The sequence below is a fragment of the Arachis stenosperma genome, chromosome 3 (assembly GCF_014773155.1).
Source record: "Arachis stenosperma cultivar V10309 chromosome 3, arast.V10309.gnm1.PFL2, whole genome shotgun sequence".
NCBI lineage: Eukaryota > Viridiplantae > Streptophyta > Magnoliopsida > Fabales > Fabaceae > Arachis > Arachis stenosperma.
In genome coordinates, this window is record NC_080379.1 from 153680971 (window position 1) to 153698197 (window position 17227).

A 17227-nucleotide genomic window follows, 5' to 3' on the forward strand; every position below is an offset into this window, starting at 1 on the left:
TTTCTCAGAGCAATGTTGGAACTTCCCAACACCAAACTTAGAGTTTGAATGTGGGGGTTCAACACCAAACTTAGAGTTTGGTTGTGGCCTCCCAACACCAAACTTAGAGTTTGGTTGTGGGGGCTCTGTTTGACTCTGATTTGAGAGAAGCTCTTCATGCTTCCTCTCCATGATGACAGAGGGATATCCTTGAGCCTTAAACACCAAGGATTCTTCATTCACTTGAATGATCAACTCTCCTCTATCAACATCAATCACAGCCTTTGCTGTGGCCAGGAAGGGTCTGCCAAGGATGATGGTTTCATCCATGCACTTCCCAGTCTCTAGGACTATGAAATCAGCAGGGATGTAATGGTTTTCAATTTTCACCAAAACATCCTTTACAAGTCCATGAGCTTGTTTTCTTGAGTTGTCTGCCATCTCTAATGAGATTCTTGCAGCTTGCACCTCAAAGATCCCTAGCTTCTCCATTACAGAGAGAGGCATGAGGTCTACACTTGACCCTAAGTCACACAGAGCTTTCTTGAAGGTCATGGTGCCTATGGTACAAGGTATTGAAAACTTCCCAGGATCTTGTCTCTTTTGAGGTAATTTCTGCCTAGACAAGTCATCCAGTTCTTTGGTGAGCAAAGGAGGTTCATTCTCCCAAGTCTCATTTCCAAATAACTTGTCATTTAGCTTCATGATTGCTCCAAGGTATTTAGCAACTTGCTCTTCAGTGACATACTCATCCTCTTCAGAGGAAGAATACTCAACAGAGCTCATGAAAGGCAGAAGTAAGTCCAATGGAATCTCTATGGTCTCATTTTGAGCCTCAGATTCCCATGGTTCCTCATTGGGGAACTCATTGGAGGCTAGTGCACGCCCACTGAGGTCTTCCTCAGTGGCATTCACTTCCTCTCCTTCCTCTCCAAATTCGGCCATGTTGATGGCCTTGCACTCTCCTTTTGGATTTTCTTCTGTGTTGCTTGGGAGAGTACTAGGAGGGAGTTCAGTAACTTTCTTGCTCAGCTGTCCCACTTGTGCCTCCAAATTCCTAATGGAGGACCTTGTTTCAGTCATGAAACTTTGAGTGGTTTTAATTAGATCAGAGACTATAGTTGCTAAGTCAGAGGGGTTCTGCTTAGAATTCTCTGTCTGTTGCTGAGAAGATGATGGAAAAGGCTTGCCATTGCTAAACCTGTTTCTTCCACCATTATTGTTGTTGAAACCTTGTTGAGGTTTCTCTTGATTCTTCCATGAGAAATTTGGGTGATTTCTCCATGAAGAATTATAGGTGTTTCCATAGGGTTCTCCTAGGTAATTCACCTCTTCCATTGAAGGGTTCTCAGGATCATAAGCTTCTTCTTTAGATGAAGCATCCTTAGTACTGCTTGGTGCACTTTGCATTCCAGACAGACTTTGAGAAATCAAATTGACTTGTTGAGTCAATATCTTGTTCTGAGCCAAAATGGCATTCAGAGTATCAATCTCAAGAACTCCTTTCTTCTGATTAGTCCCATTGTTCACAGGATTCCTTTCAGAAGTGTACATGAATTGGTTATTTGCAACCATTTCAATTAGCTCTTGAGCTTCTGTAGGTGTCTTCTTCAAATGAAGAGATCCTCCAGCAGAGCTATCCAAAGACATCTTGGATAGTTCAGAAAGACCATCATAGAAAATACCTATGATGCTCCATTCAGAAAGCATGTCAGAAGGACATTTTCTGATCAATTGTTTGTATCTTTCCCAAGCTTCATAGAGGGATTCTCCATCCTTCTGTCTGAGGTTTGGACTTCCACTCTAAGCTTACTCAATTTTTGAGGTGGAAAGAACTTTGCCAAGAGGCATTGACTAGCTTTTCCCATGAGTCCAGGCTTTCTTTAGGTTGTGAGTCCAACCATGTCCTAGCTCTGTCTCTCACAGCAAAGGGAATAGCATAAGTCTGTAGACCTCAGGGTCTACCCCATTAGTCTTGACAGTGTCACAATTTGCAAGAATTCAGCTAAGAACTGATGAGATCTTCCAATGGAAGTCCATGAAACTTGCAATTCTGTTGCATTAGAGAAACTAATTGAGGCTTAAGCTCAAAGTTGTTTGCTCCAATGGCAGGGATAGAGATGCTTCTCCCATAGAAGTCGGGAGTAGGTGCAGTAAAGTCACCCAGCACCTTCCTTGCATTGTTTGCATTGTTGTTGTTTTCGGCTGCCATGGGTTCTTCTTCTTTGAAGATTTCTGTTAGGTCCTCTACAGAGAGTTGTGCCTTAGCTTCTCTTAGCTTTCGCTTCAAGGTCCTTTCAGGTTCAGGGTCAGCTTCAACAAGAATGCCTTTGTCTCTGCTCCTGCTCATATGAAAGAGAAGAGAACAAGAAAATGTGGAATCCTCTATGTCACAGTATAGAGATTCCTTGAGGTGTCAGAAGAACAGAAAAATAGAAGAAGGAGGTAGAAGAATTCGAACTTAATCAGAGAGAGAGTTCGAATTGTGCATTGAGAAGGAGTGGTACTCCATAAATAGAAGGATGTGGGAAGAGGGGAAGAGAATTTTCGAAAATTAAGTTAAAGAAATTGAAAACATTTTGAAAAACACTAATTAATTTTCGAAAATAAGAGTGGGAAAGAAATCAAGTGATTTTGAAAAGATTTTGAAATTAGAAGTCAAAAAGATTTGATTGAAAGCTATTTTGAAAAAGATGAGGTTAAGAAGATATGATTGATTTTAAAAATATGTGATTGAGAAAATATGATTTGAAAACAATTTTTAAAAAAAAAGATTTGAAAAAAATTAATGACTTGCCTAACAAGAAAAGATATGATTCAAACATTAAACCTTTCTCAACAGAAAAGGCAACATACTTGAAATGTTCAATCAAATCATTAATTGTTAGCAAGTATCTTTGAAAAAGGAAAGAAATTGATTTTTAAAAACATTTGATTGAAAAGATATGATTTGAAAAAGATTTGATTTTGAAAAACTTTGAAAACTTGAAAAAAAATTGATTTGAAAACAAAATCCTCCCCCTTGTGCCATCCTGGCGTTAAACGCCCAGAATGGTGCACATTCTGGCGTTTAACGCCCAATGCACTACCTTTTTGGGCGTTAAACGCCCAACCAGGCACCCTGGCTGGCGTTTAAACGCCAGTCTGTCCTTCTTCACTGGGCGTTTTGAACGCCCAGCTTTTTCTGTGTAATTCCTCTGCTGCATGTTCTGAATCTTTAGTTCCCTGTACTATTGACTTGAAAATAGAACCAAGATCAAATAAACAATGCATTGCAAGACACCAAACTTAAAATTAGACACTAGACTCAAACAAGAAACATAAAATATTTTTGGTTTTTATGATTTTGAAATTTTTTTTTTGTGCTTTTTTTCGAAAATTATATGAAAAGAAAATAAAGGTATCAAAATTCTTAATGAGAATTCCAGGAATCATGCAATGTTAGTCTAAAGCTTCAGTCTAAAGGAATTAGACATGGCTAGCCAAGCTTCAGCAGGACATTGCATTCAAGAGCTAAATTGATGAAGATCAATCAACTTTGGTGATGATAAGAACATCACCTTGAAACACTAGAATTCATTCTTAAGAACTCTGAAGAAAAAATACCTAATCTAAGCAACAAGATGAACCGTCAGTTGTCCATACACAAAACAATCCCCGGCAACGGCGCTAAAAACTTGGTGCGCGAAATTGTGATTCACTACACAACTTTGCACAACTAACCAGCAAGTGCACTGGGTCGTCCAAGTAATAAACCTTACGCGAGTAAGGGTCGATCCCACGGAGATTGTTGGTATGAAGCAAGCTATGGTCACCTTGTAAATCTTAGTCAGGCAGACTCAAATGGGTATAGGTGATAAACGCACAAAGCATAAAGATAAAGATAGAGATACTTATGTAATTCATTGGTAGGAACTTCAGATAAGCGTATGAAGATGCCTTCCCTTCCGTCTCTCTGCTTTCCTACTGTCTTCATCCAATCCTTCTTACTCCTTTCCATGGCTAGCTTATGCAAGGGTTTCACCGTTGTCAGTGGCTACCTCCCATCCTCTCAGTGAAAATGTTCCTATGCTCTGTCACAGCATATGGCTAATCAGCTGTCGGTTCTCGGTCAGGCCGGAATAGAATCCAGTGATTCTTTTGCGTCTGTCACTAACGCCCCGCCTGCTAGGAGTTTGAAGCACGTCACAGTCATTCAATCATTGAATCCTACTCAGAATACCACAGACAAGGTTTAGACCTTCCGGATTCTCTTGAATGCCACCATCAGTTCTTGCCTATACCACGAAGATTCCGGTTAAAGAATCCAAGAGATATTCACTAGAGCCTTGGTTGCTTGTAGAACAAAAGTGGTTGTCAATCACCTTGTTCATAGGTGAGAATGATGATGAGTGTCACGGATCATCACATTCATCAAGTTGAAGAACAAGTGATATCTTGGACAAAGAACAAGCGGAATTGAATAGAAGAACAATAGTAATTGCATTAATACTCGAGGTACAGCAGAGCTCCACACCTTAATCTATGGTGTGTAGAAACTCCACCGTTGAAAATACATAAGAACAAGGTCTAGGCATGGCCGAATGGCCAGCCTCCCAAAGAGGGTTCAATCATCAAAGCATGATCAAAAGCTTCCAAGACTGAAAGATGAAAATACAATAGTAAAAGGTCCTACTTATAGAAAACTAGTAGCCTAGGGTGTACAGAGATGAGTAAATGACATAAAAATCCACTTCCGGGCCCACTTGGTGTGTGCTTGGGCTGAGCAATGAAGCAATTTCGCGTAGAGACTCTTCTTGGAGTTAAACGCCAGCTTTTATGCCAGTTTGGGCGTTTAACTCCCATTTAGGTGCCAGTTCCGGCGTTTAACGCTGGAATTTCTGAGGGTGACTTTGAACGCCGGTTTGGGCCATCAAATCTTGGGCAAAGTATGGACTATCATATATTGCTGGAAATCCCAGGATGTCTACTTTTCAAAGCCGTTGAGAGCGCGCCAATTGGGCTTCTGTAGCTCCAGAAAATCCACTTCGAGTGCAGGGAGGTCAGAATCCAACAGCATCTGCAGTCCTTTTCAGTCTCTGGATCAGATTTTTGCTCAGGTCCCTCAATTTCAGCCAGAAAATACCTGAAATCACAGAAAAACACACAAACTCATAGTAAAGTCCAGAAAAGTGAATTTTAACTAAAAACTAATAAAAATATACTAAAAACTAACTAGATCATACTAAAAACATACTAAAAACAATGCCAAAAAGGGTACAAATTATCCGCTCATCAGCTATCCAAAGACATCTTGGATAGTTCAGAGAGACCATCATAGAAAATACCTATGATGCTCCATTCAGAAAGCATGTCTGAGGGACACTTTCTGATTAATTGTTTGTATCTTTCCCAAGCTTCATAGAGGGATTCTCCATCCTTCTGTCTGAAGGTTTGGACTTCCACTCTAAGCTTACTCAATTTTTTGAGGTGGAAAGAACTTTGCCAAGAAAGCATTGACTAGCTTTTCCCAAGAGTCCAGGCTTTCTTTAGGTTGAGAGTCCAACCATGTCCTAGCTCTGTCTCTTACAACAAAAGGGAATAGCATTAGTCTGTAGACCTCAGGGTCAACCCCATTAGTCTTGACAGTGTCACAGATTTGCAAGAACTCAGCTAAGAACTGATGAAGATCTTCCAATGGAAGTCCATGGAACTTGCAATTCTGTTGCATTAGAGAAACTAATTGAGGCTTAAGCTCAAAGTTGTTTGCTCCAATGGCAGGGATAGAGATGCTTCTCCCATAGAAGTCGGGAGTAGGTGCAGTAAAGTCACCAAGCACCTTCCTTCCTTGCATTGTTGGCATTGTTATTATTTTCGGCTGCCATGGGTTCTTCTTCTTTGAAGAATTCGGTTAGGTCTTCTACAGAGAGTTGTGCCTTAGCTTCTCTTAGCTTTCGCTTCAAGGTCCTTTCAGGTTCAGGGTCAGCTTCAACAAGAATGCCTTTGTCTTTGTTCCTGCTCATATGAAAGAGAAGAAATCAAGAAAATATGGAATCCTCTATGTCACAGGATAGAGATTCCTTGAGGTGTCAGAAGAACAGAAAATTAGAAGGAAGAGGTAGAAGAATTCGAACTTTAATCAGATAGAGTTCGAATTGTGCATTGAGGAGGAGTGGTACTCCATAAATAGAAGGATGTGAGAAGAAGGGAAGTAATTTTCGAAAATTAAGTAAAAGATTTTAAAAACATTTTGAAAAACACTAGTTAATTTTCGAAAACCAAGAGTGGGAAAGAGATCAAGTGATTTTTGAAAAAGATTTTGAAATTAGAAATCAAAAAGATTTGATTGAAAACTATTTGAAAAAGATGTGGTTAAGAAAATATGATTGGTTTTTTTTTAAAAAGATGTGATTGAGAAGATATGATTTGAAAAAGATTTGATTTTGAAAAACTTTGAAAACTTGAAAAAAAATTGATTTGAAAACAAAATCTTCCCTCTTGTGCCATCCTGGCGTTAAACGCCCAGAATGGTGCACATTCTGGCGTTTAACGCCCAATGCAATACCTTTTTGGGCGTTAAACGCCCAACCAGGCACCCTGGCTGGCGTTTAAACGCCAGTCTGTCCTTCTTCACTGGGCGTTCTGTGTAATTCCTCTGCTGTATGTTCTGAATATTCAATTCTCTGTATTATTGACTTGAAAAGACACAAATTAAAAATATTTTTGGATTTTTAATAATCATAATGCAACTAAAATCAAATAACAATGCATGCAAGACACCAAACTTAGCAGTTTGTATACTGTTGACACTAACAAAATGATAATGCACATGAGAAACAACAAAACACTCAAGTCAATAGAATTCAAAGATCAAAACAAGGAAATCATCAAGAACATCTTGAAGATTAATGAAGACACATGAATGAATGCAAGAAGAACAGAAACATGCAATTGACACCAAACTTAACATGAGACACTAGACTCAAACAAGAAATATTTTTGGTTTTTATGATTTTGTAAATTTTTTTTGGGCTCTTTTTCGAAAATTAAGTGGAAAAGAAAATAAAGGTATCAAAATTCTTAATAAGAATCCCAGGAATCATGCAATGTTTAGTCTAAAGCTTTAGTCTAAAGGAATTAGACACAGCTAGCCAAGCTTCAGCAGGACATTGCATTCAAGAGCTAAATTGATGAGGATCAATCAGCTTTGGTGATGATAAGAACATCACCTTGAAACACTAGAATTCATTCTTAAGAACTCTGAAAAAAAAAATACCTAATCTAAGCAACAAGATGAACCGTCAGTTGTCCATACTCGAAACAATCCCCGGCAACGGCGCCAAAAACTTGGTGCACGAAATTGTGATCACTACAACTTCGCACAACTAACCAGCAAGTGCACTGGGTCGTCCAAGTAATAAACCTTACGTGAGTAAGGGTCGATCCCACGGAGATTATTGGTATGAAGCAAGCTATGGTCACCTTGTAAATCTTAGTCAGGCAGACTCAAATGGGTATAGATGATGAATGAAACATAAAGATAAAGATAGAGATACTTATGTATATCATTGGTGAGAGCTTCAGATAAGTGTATGAAGATGCTTTCCCTTCCGCCTCTCTGCTTTCCTACTGTCTTCATCCAATCCTTCTTACTCCTTTCGATGGCAAGCTTATGCAAGGGTTTCACCGTTGTCAGTGGCTACCTCCCATCCTCTCATTGGAAATGTTCAACGCACCCTGTCACGGCACGGCTATCCATCTGTCGGTTCTCAATCAGGCCGGAATAGAATCCAGTGATTCTTTTGCGTCTGTCACTAACGCCCCGCCCTCAGGAGTTTGAAGCACGTCACAGTCATTCAATCATTGAATCCTACTCAGAATACCACAGACAAGGTTAGACCTTCCGGATTCTCTTGAATGCCGCCATCAGTTCTCGCCTATACCACGAAGACTCTGATCTCACGGAATGGCTAGCTCGTTTGTCAGGCGATCAACCATGCATCGTGTATCAGGAATCCAAGAGATAAACACTAGAGCCTTGTTTGCTTGTAGAACGGCAGTGGTTGTCAGTCACGCGTTCATGAGTGAGAATGATGATGAGTGTCACGGATCATCACATTCATCAAGTTGAAGAACAAGTGATATCTTGGAATAAGAACAAGCGGAATTGAATAGAAGAACAATAGTAATTGCATTAATACTCGAGGTACAGCAGAGCTCCACACCTTAATCTATGGTGTGTAGAAACTCCACCGTTGAAAATACATAAGAACAAGGTCTAGGCATGGCCGTGAGGCCAGCCTCCCAATGATCTAAGAACTAGAAGTCCAAAGATGATCTAGAGATCTAAAATGATCAAAAGATGAAAATACAATAGTAAAAGGTCCTACTTATAGGGAACTAGTAGCCTAAGGATTACAAAGATGAGTAAATGACATAAAAATCCACTTCCGGGCCCACTTGGTGTGTGCTTGGGCTGAGCAATAAAGCATTTTTCGTGTAGAGACTCTTCTTGGAGTTAAACGCCAGCTTTTATGCCAGTTTGGGCGTTTAACTCCCATTTTGGTGCCAGTTCCGGCGTTTAACACTGGAAATTCTGAAGGTGACTTTGAACGCCGGTTTGGGCCATCAAATCTTGGGAAAAGTATGGACTATCATATATTGCTGGAAAGCCCAGGATGTCTACTTTCCAACGCCATTGAGAGCGCGCCAATTGGGCTTCTGTAGCTCCAGAAAATCCACTTCGAGTGCAGGGAGGTCAGAATCCAACAGCATCTGCAGTCCTTTTCAGTCTCTGAATCAGATTTTTGCTCAGGTCCCTCAATTTCAGCAAGAAAATACCTGAAATCACAGAAAAACACACAAACTCATAGTAAAGTCCAGAAAAGTGAATTTTAACTAAAAACTAATAAAAAGTATACTAAAAACTAACTAAAACTACTAAAAACATACTAAAAACAATGCCAAAAAGCGTACAAATTATCCGCTCATCAGTGACCAATGCGATCGCGTCGATTGCACAAACGGTCATCCACGCGTTAGCGTGATCGACGCTATCGCGTCGTATGAAAATAGGCATCCCAAGCCATGCAAACAGAAAGTCGCGCGGGCACGCTGCTGCCTTTGCGCGACTAGCATAAAATCCATGGCACGCGATCGCGTGCCTGACGCTTCCGCGTCATTTTGGGAAGGCGCGACCCACGCAAACGCGTGCCCCACGTGTTCGCGTCGCTTGCGCCACACTAGTTCACCGCCCAGTTTTCTCTCTCTCTCTCCCAATCCTAATTCTCTCTTATTCTTTTATCCTTTTATTTTTCTTTCCTCATAATATTTACCTCTTTCTATTTTCAGTTCTTATTTGCTTGAGGACAAGCAAACCTTTAAGTTTGGTGTTGACGCTTCGCTTAAAGCTTTTCTGTTTATTCCTATGGCACCAAAAAGGGAGGCAAATCATCTTCACGGAGGAGCACAACCTGAAGAATAAAGCGACCGCTAGGATAACTAAGGTGGTTGAGTTCCTTTCATTTTTATTCCTCCCCTCTTTTTTTTTCTATGTTATGTTCTGGCTTTCTGTTATTTTGCTTTGTTTGTTATATGATCTTTTATTAGTTAGAATCATAGGATTAGTTTTTTTTAATATCTTTAATGCTGAAAAGATGTTTCATGTACCACTCACTGAACTTGAATCCAAAAAGAAAAGAAAAAGAAGTGATGTATTGCATGAGAAATTGAGTTAATTCTAAGAATAGTCTTATTTACTTAAATGTGGTGGTATTTTCTGTGATTTTTGAATGCATGATATGAACAGTGCATATTTGAATTTGAATCAAGGAATGTTAATGTATAAGGAACAGGAATTTAGAAAATTATTATGACTTCTCTGAAATAAACAAAAATTTAATCCTTGAAGCAAAAGAAATAACAAAAGAAAAAAAAATAATAATAAATAATAATAAAAGCAAGGTCCAAGGCTCTGAGCATCAATGACTAGGGAGGTCAGATAGGATTAAAAGCTCAAAGAGTTGTTTCCCTAGTCACATGCTTGTGGTGTGATTGTGTCAAGTAATCCTTGAGACAGAACACTTAGGGTCGAGACCAAGTGCATTTAACAGAGTATGCCAAAGGCTTTGAGCACCACTGTCTGGGAGTGACTGAAAGAAAAATCAGAACTCAAAGAGAGTTCCCCAGTTAAGTGCTTGTGGTGTTTCGGTGTCAAGTAATCCTTGAGACAAAACATTTAAAGTCACGGCTAGTCTCAAGGTGCAAAACACCAAAGAAAAAAATAAATTAAACTAAATTTTGCTGTGTTCAAGGATTAAACTGAAATATAAAAATCAGAGAATTCATAATATTACCGGATTCTAATTCCGGATGACAGTGACATCCTTCTGATTCAAAGGAGAGTGAGATGCCAAACCTATTCAGGATTACAGTTATACATCCCACTATAAAAAGAGACATGAGCTTAATTGAACTCTCATTCTCATGCAAATTCACATCCTAAGCTTATATTAGTTTTGGTTGCTTGAGGACAAGCAACAGTTTAAGTTTGGTGTTGTGATGCGTGAGCATCTTATCTATCTTTTCCTAGTGAATTTGCATTTAAATTGTTGAGTTTAATTTAGAATTAATTATATTTTAGCCACTATAGATGCTATTTTGAGTTTTGCGTAATTTTATTTATTTTAGGTAGCATTCGGAGGGATTTGATGAAGTTTCTGCAGAAAAAAAAAAGAAACCAAAGAGATGACCAGCGAAGACCGACGCGGACACATGGCTCACGCGATCGCACGGAATGGAGGAAAGCGCAATGACGCGATCGCGTGCCTGACGCGAACGCGTGGATTGGAATTTGCACAAATGACACGATCGCATGCCTGACGCGTCCGCGTGACATGCGCCACGTGCAGAAAATACAGAAAAACGCTGGAGGCAAATTCTGGGCTGTTTTGACTCACTTCCAGCCCAGAAAATACAGATTAGAAGCTGCAGAATGGACAAAGCAAGTGGTCCCCACCCATCAACTGAAGATCTGTTAATTAATTCAAATTTAAATTCAAATCTTATCTTTTAGGAAAAGATATTATTTTTATTTTTAGATAATTAGATTTTAAATTAATGAGGATTAGTTATAAAAAGGGGAGACTCCATTGGGGGGATTGGATCCCATCATTGGAATACATTTTGTTACCTGAACCCTTATTTATTTTCTACTCTGAACCATGAGCCACTAATCCTCCATTGTTAAGGTTAGGAGCTCTGTCTATTTGTATGGATTGATTTTATTACTTTTTCTATTTTAATTTATGTTTTGGATTTATATTTAAGAATTGTTTTCGTTCTTTATATTATGAATTTGGGTGGAACTGAAGTATGACCCTCTTTCTATTTGAGTTCTTGTATAACTTGGAAAAGCTCTATACTTGAACAATAGCTTGAAAACATATTCTCCTAAATTTTAATTATTTGGATTTAAGGGGATACGTGACATATAATCCCCTTATTTTTGGGTAATTAGAGTTTTTGTGGCATGAAAACTGAAAATTGATTTTTACCCTCTAATTGGAATTAATTGACCAAGGAATTGGCAGTTAATGAATTTTAGAGGAGACTAGGAAGGTCTAAGGAATTAGGGTCTAGTCACATATAGTTTGCCATAAATTAAATCCTACATAATTAAAATAATTAGTAAGAATAGTTAATCCAGAAAAATAGATAACTCTGAAGCCTTAACTATTTTCTACATATTTTATTCCCAACGCATTGCTGCTTTTGCTTTCTGAAAGTCTAACATTACTGTTTAATGCTTTTGAACTTCCAACATCCTTTTCTGCTTGCCTAACTAATCCTATCAAATACTATTGTTGCTTAATCCATCAATCCTCGTGGGATCGACCCTTACTCACGTAAGGTATTACTTGGTACGACCCGGTGCACTTGCGGGTTAGTAGTGTGGGTTGTAAATTCCGCATCATAGGGTAGTCTCCTTGGCTTTCTCTCACGAACACACGCAATTCCCACCCCCTCGGCGAGGTGAGCCTCCTTCCCGTTCCTAGGAAAGGCGTCCCTTCGAAGGGATGGGAAGCGACAACGCTAGGATAATGCAGAAGCTGCACCACAGGATGCAGAACCTGGAGCGGGAGCTAGCGAGCAAAGAGCGCTACCAGCCCGCCCCAAGGCAACATCGTTCCCGGTCTCCTCAAAGGAGGGAGGAACCCAGAGGAAGAAGCCCCCGAAGAGACCGAGCCCAACGCACGCCGACCCCACGGTCCGAGCCAGAGAGCCAAGGAGAAAGCAGGGAGGTGCCGAGGAGACGGCAAAACCCTATAATCTACACTCGCCCTCCAACGAGACACGCCGAGGAAGAAAATCGAGAAGATAGCAGAGAAAGACTAAGGAGGCGACGACACCCTGTAATCATGGAGGCAACCGCTTTTCACCACTCCATTCTCGAAGTTTGACTACCGAAACATTTCGATAAGTGGTGCACGAAATTGCAATCACACTTTTGCAATCCCGCACAACTAACCAGCAGGTGCACTGGGTCGTCCAAGTAATACCTTACGTGAGTAAGGGTCGATCCCACGGAGATTGTCGGCTTGAAGCAAGCTATGGTTATCTTGTAAGTCTTAGTCAGGATATCAATAATTATCAGGGTTGATTGTAAAAAGCAAAAGAACATGAAATAAGTACTTGTTTTGCAGTAATGGGGAACAGGTTGAGGTTTTGGAGATGCTCTATCTTCTGAACCTCTGCTTTCCTGCTGTCTTCTTCTTCAAGCACGCAAGGCTCCTTCCATGGCAAGCTATATGTAGGGTTTCACCGTTGTCAATGGCTACCTCTCATTCTCTCAGTGAAAATGTTCAACGTGCTCTGTCACAGCACGGCTAATCATCTGTCGGTTCTCAATCGGGTTGGAATAGAATTCAGTGATTCTTTTGCGTCTGTCACTAACGCCCAGCCCTCAGGAGTTTGAAGCTCGTCACAGTCATTCAATCCTTGAATCCTACTCAGAATACCACAGACAAGGTTTAGACCTTCTAGATTCTCTTGAATGCCGCCATCAATTCTAGCTTATACCACGAAGATTCTAATTAAGAAATCCAAGAGATATCTACTCAATCTAAGGTAGAACGGAGGTGGTTGTCAGGCACACGTTCATAGTTGAGAATGATGATGAGTGTCACGGATCATCACATTCATCAGGTTTAGGAACAAGTGATATCTTAGAATGGAAGCAAGCATGATTAAATGAAAAATAGTAGTAATTGCATTAATCCATCAAGACACAGCAGAGCTCCTCACCCCCAACCATAGGGTTTAGAGACTTATGCCATAGAAGATACAATGAGAAACGTGTAAAGTGTCATGAGGTCCAGATACAATATCAAAAGGTCCTATTAATAGTGAACTAGTAACCTAGGGTATACAGAAATGAGTAAATGACGTAAAAATCCACTTCTGGAGTCCACTTGGTGTGTGCTTGGGCTGAGCATTGAAGCTTTCATGTGTAGAGATTTTTTCTGGAGTTAAACGCCAGCTTTTATGCCAGTTTGGGCGTTTAATTCCAATTTTTGCGCCAGTTCCGGCGTTTAACGCCGGGATTTCTGAAGCTGATTTGCAACGCCAGCTTGGGCCATTAAATCTCGGATAAAGTATAAACTATTATATATTGCTGGAAAGCCCAAGATGTCTACTTTCCAACGCAATTGAGAGCGCGCCAATTGGGCTTCTATAGCTCCAGAAAATTCACTTCGAGTGCAGGGAGGTCAGAATCCAAAAGTATCTACAGTCCTTTTCAGCCTCTGAATCAGATTTTTACTCGGGTCCCTCAATTTCAGCCAGAAAATACCTGAAATCACAGAAAAATACACAAACTCATAGTAAAGCCCAGAAAAGTGAATTTTAACTAAAAACTAATAAAAATGTAATAAAAACTAACTAAAATATACTAAAAATATACTAAAAACAATGCCAAAAAGCATATAAATTATCCGCTCATCACAACACCAAACTTAAATTGTTGCTTGTCCCTAAGCAACTGAAACTCAAAATAGAATAAAAAGAAGAGGATATACTATAGACTCCAAAATATCAAAGAAACTTAGCTCCACTTAGATGAGCGGGACTAGTAGCTTTTTGCTTCTGAACAGTGTTGGCATCTCACTTTATCCTTTGAACTTTAGAATGATTGGCATCTATAGGAACTCAGAGCTCAGATAGTGTTATTGATTCTCCTAGTTAAGTATGATGATTCTTGAACATAGCTACTTTATGAGTCTTGGCTGTGGCCCAAAGCACTCTGTCTTCCAGTATTACCACCGGATACATATATGCCACAGACACATACTTGGGTGAACCTTTTCAGATTGTGACTCAGCTTTGCTAAAGTTCTCAATTAGAGGTGTCCAGGGTTCTTAAGCACACTCTTTTTGCCTTGGATCACAACTTTATTATTTTTTTTCTTTTTCTTTTTCCTCTTCTCTCTTTTTTTTTCATTTTTTTGTATTCACTGCTTTTTCTTGTTTCAAGAATCAATTTGATGATTTTTCAGATCCTCAATAACATTTCTCCTTTTCCATCATTCTTTCAAGAGCCAACAATTTTAACATTCTTAAAACAACAAATTCAAAAGACATATGCACTGTTCAAGCATTCATTCAGAAAACAAAAAGTATTGTCACCACATCAAACTAATTCAACTAGTTTCAAAGATGAATTCGAAATCCTGTACTTCTTGTTCTTTTGTGATTAAAGCATTTTTCATTTAAGAGAGGTGATGGATTCATAGGACATTCATAGCTTTAAGACATGAACCTTAAATTTTTATTAATCATGAATTAAGAACAAGACTAAAAAATAGATATAAGATAAGACTAATAGTAATAGAAAACAAAAATTTAAATAGACTCCTAATGATAGAGGTTATCACAGAGTTAGGACTCAACAACCTTGATTTTGAGAAGTGGATGCTCCCTCAACTTGTGGGGTATTTGACCCTTCAAGGGAGAGCTTTTGGCGCTTCAACTCCTGTAGCTCACGCCCCTGCTTCTCTTGTTCCTTCAGCAATTTGCAGAGCATGCAGTTTTGATTCTGCTGTTCTTCCTTAATTTGTTCCATAGCTTCTTGCAGCTTGGCAACAGATGCTTCTAGACGAGTCCAGTAGTCAATTTCAGGAAGTTCAGGGAGGAACTCCTGCGCCCTCCTTTTGATAGAGTTATCTTGCATTTGTCCTTCCATTGACCTCTTGGTGATTGGGTGCTCAATTAGGATGAATTCATCTACTCCCATCCTCACCCCAGCATCTTTACATAGCAAAGAGATTAAGCTTGGGTAAGCCAGTTTGGCTTCAGTGGAGTTCTTGTTTGCAATTGTGTAGATCTCACAAGCAATCAGATGATGAATCTCCACTTCTTTTCCCAGCATAATACAATGAATCATCACTGCTCTCTTGATAGTAACTTCAGAACGGTTACTAGTGGGCAAGATAGAACGCCCTATGAAGTCCAACCAGCCTCTTGCAACTGGTTTGAGATCTCCCCTCTTGAGTTGGTTTGGGACACCTTTTGAATTGGTCATCCACTTGGTTCCAGGGAGGCATATGTCCTCTAGAACTTGATCCAACCCCTTATCTACTCTCACCATTCTCCTATTAAAGGATTCAGAATCATCTTGTAGTTGAGGTAATTTGAAGACCTCTCTTATTTTGTCCAGATGGAAGTAAATAATTCTCCCTCTGACTATGGTTCTGTAGGTATGAAAAGCGGTTCCAGTCATTCTCTGCTTATCTGTCAGCCACAAATTTGAGTAGAATTCCTGAACCATATTTCTCCCAACCTTTGTCTCAGGGTTGGTTAGAACTTCCCATCCTCTGTTTCGAATTTGCTCTTGGATCTCCGGATATTCATCTTCTTTCAGATCAAATTTAACTTCCGGGATCACTGACCTTAGACCCATTATTTTGTGGTAATGGTCTGCATGTTCTTTGGTTAAGAACTTCTCTTGACTCCAAAGGTCTTTTGGAGCATTCTCTTTCTTGCCTCTTGAATTGGTTTGTTTTCCTTTGGGGGCCATGATCTTGATGAGCCTTAACTTAGTGATCATGGAAAAACACACCAAACTTAGAGGTTTGCTTGTCCTCAAGCAAAAGAAAGGAAAGAGGAGAGAGAGGAGGAGAGCAAATTCGAATGGTGGGGAAGGGGAGTGTGGCCGAACATATATTTATAAGTAAGGGAGAGATAGTTCGAAAATTTTGAAGGAGATTTGAGAAGATATGGGAAGAAATTGAGAGATATTTGAGTTTTTTGAAGAAGATTTGGAAAGAATTTGAAAGAGATTTGAAGAATGATTTGAAAATTGAAAATTTGAAGGTGAAAGCAAAATCTCTGTCTCCCACCTTTCTGGCGTTAAACGCCCAGAATGGTATCCATTCTGGCGTTTAACGCCCAAATATTGGCCAATTTGGGCGTTTAACGCCCAGCCAGGTACCCTGGCTGGCGTTAAACGCCAGAAACCCCTTCATCACTGGGCGTTTTGCTAAACGCCCAGGATGCTGCACACCTGGCGTTAAACGCCCAGAATGGTGCCCATTCTGGTGTTTAATGCCCAAAATGGCACCTTTACTGGCGTTAAACGCCCAGAATGGTGCCCATTCTGGCGTTTAACGCCCAAAGTACCCTTTACTGGCGTTTTTTCGCCAGCAAGCTCCTTTTCTCTGCTTTTTGCACTGAATCCTTCTGTAACTCTGTGAATTCCTTCAATTTTGATGATTGCCCTTTGAGAATATGTATCAAACTTTGATTAAACAAAATAGATAACCTGCTAATGACTGGGTTGCCTCCCAGCAAGCGCTTCTTTATTGTTTTTAGCTGGACCTTCACTGAGAATCATTCAAGCCTCAGTTTTGAGCATTCTTGCTCAAAATTGCTTTCAAGATAATGCTTGATCCTCTGTCCATTAACAATGAACTTTTTGTCAGAATCAGTATCTTGAAGCTCAACATATCCATATGGTGACACTCTTGTAATCACATACGGACCCCTCCACCGGGATTTAAGTTTTCCCGGGAACGGTCTGAGCTTAGAGTTGAAGAGCAGAACTTTTTGTCCTGGCTCAAAGACTCTGGATGACAACTTCTTGTCATGCCACTTCTTTGCCTTTTCCTTATAAATTTTTGCATTTTCAAAGGCACTGAGTCTAAATTCATCTAGCTCATTTAGCTGGAGTAATCTTTTTTCACCGGCTAACTTAGCATCCAGGTTTAGGAATC

At 39.8% G+C, this 17227-nt stretch overlaps 2 non-coding genes across 2 annotated transcripts; both read left to right on the top strand.

The window, feature by feature from the left end:
* Window positions 1-1683: 1683 nt before the first annotated feature.
* LOC130971955 (small nucleolar RNA R71) lies at window positions 1684-1790 on the top strand. The gene has a single exon (XR_009083161.1). It is a non-coding gene; the product is annotated as a small nucleolar RNA R71 (small nucleolar RNA).
* A 3535-nt stretch (window positions 1791-5325) lies between these two features.
* Window positions 5326-5433, top strand: LOC130972223 (small nucleolar RNA R71). The gene has a single exon (XR_009083416.1). It is a non-coding gene; the product is annotated as a small nucleolar RNA R71 (small nucleolar RNA).
* Window positions 5434-17227: the final 11794 nt, after the last annotated feature.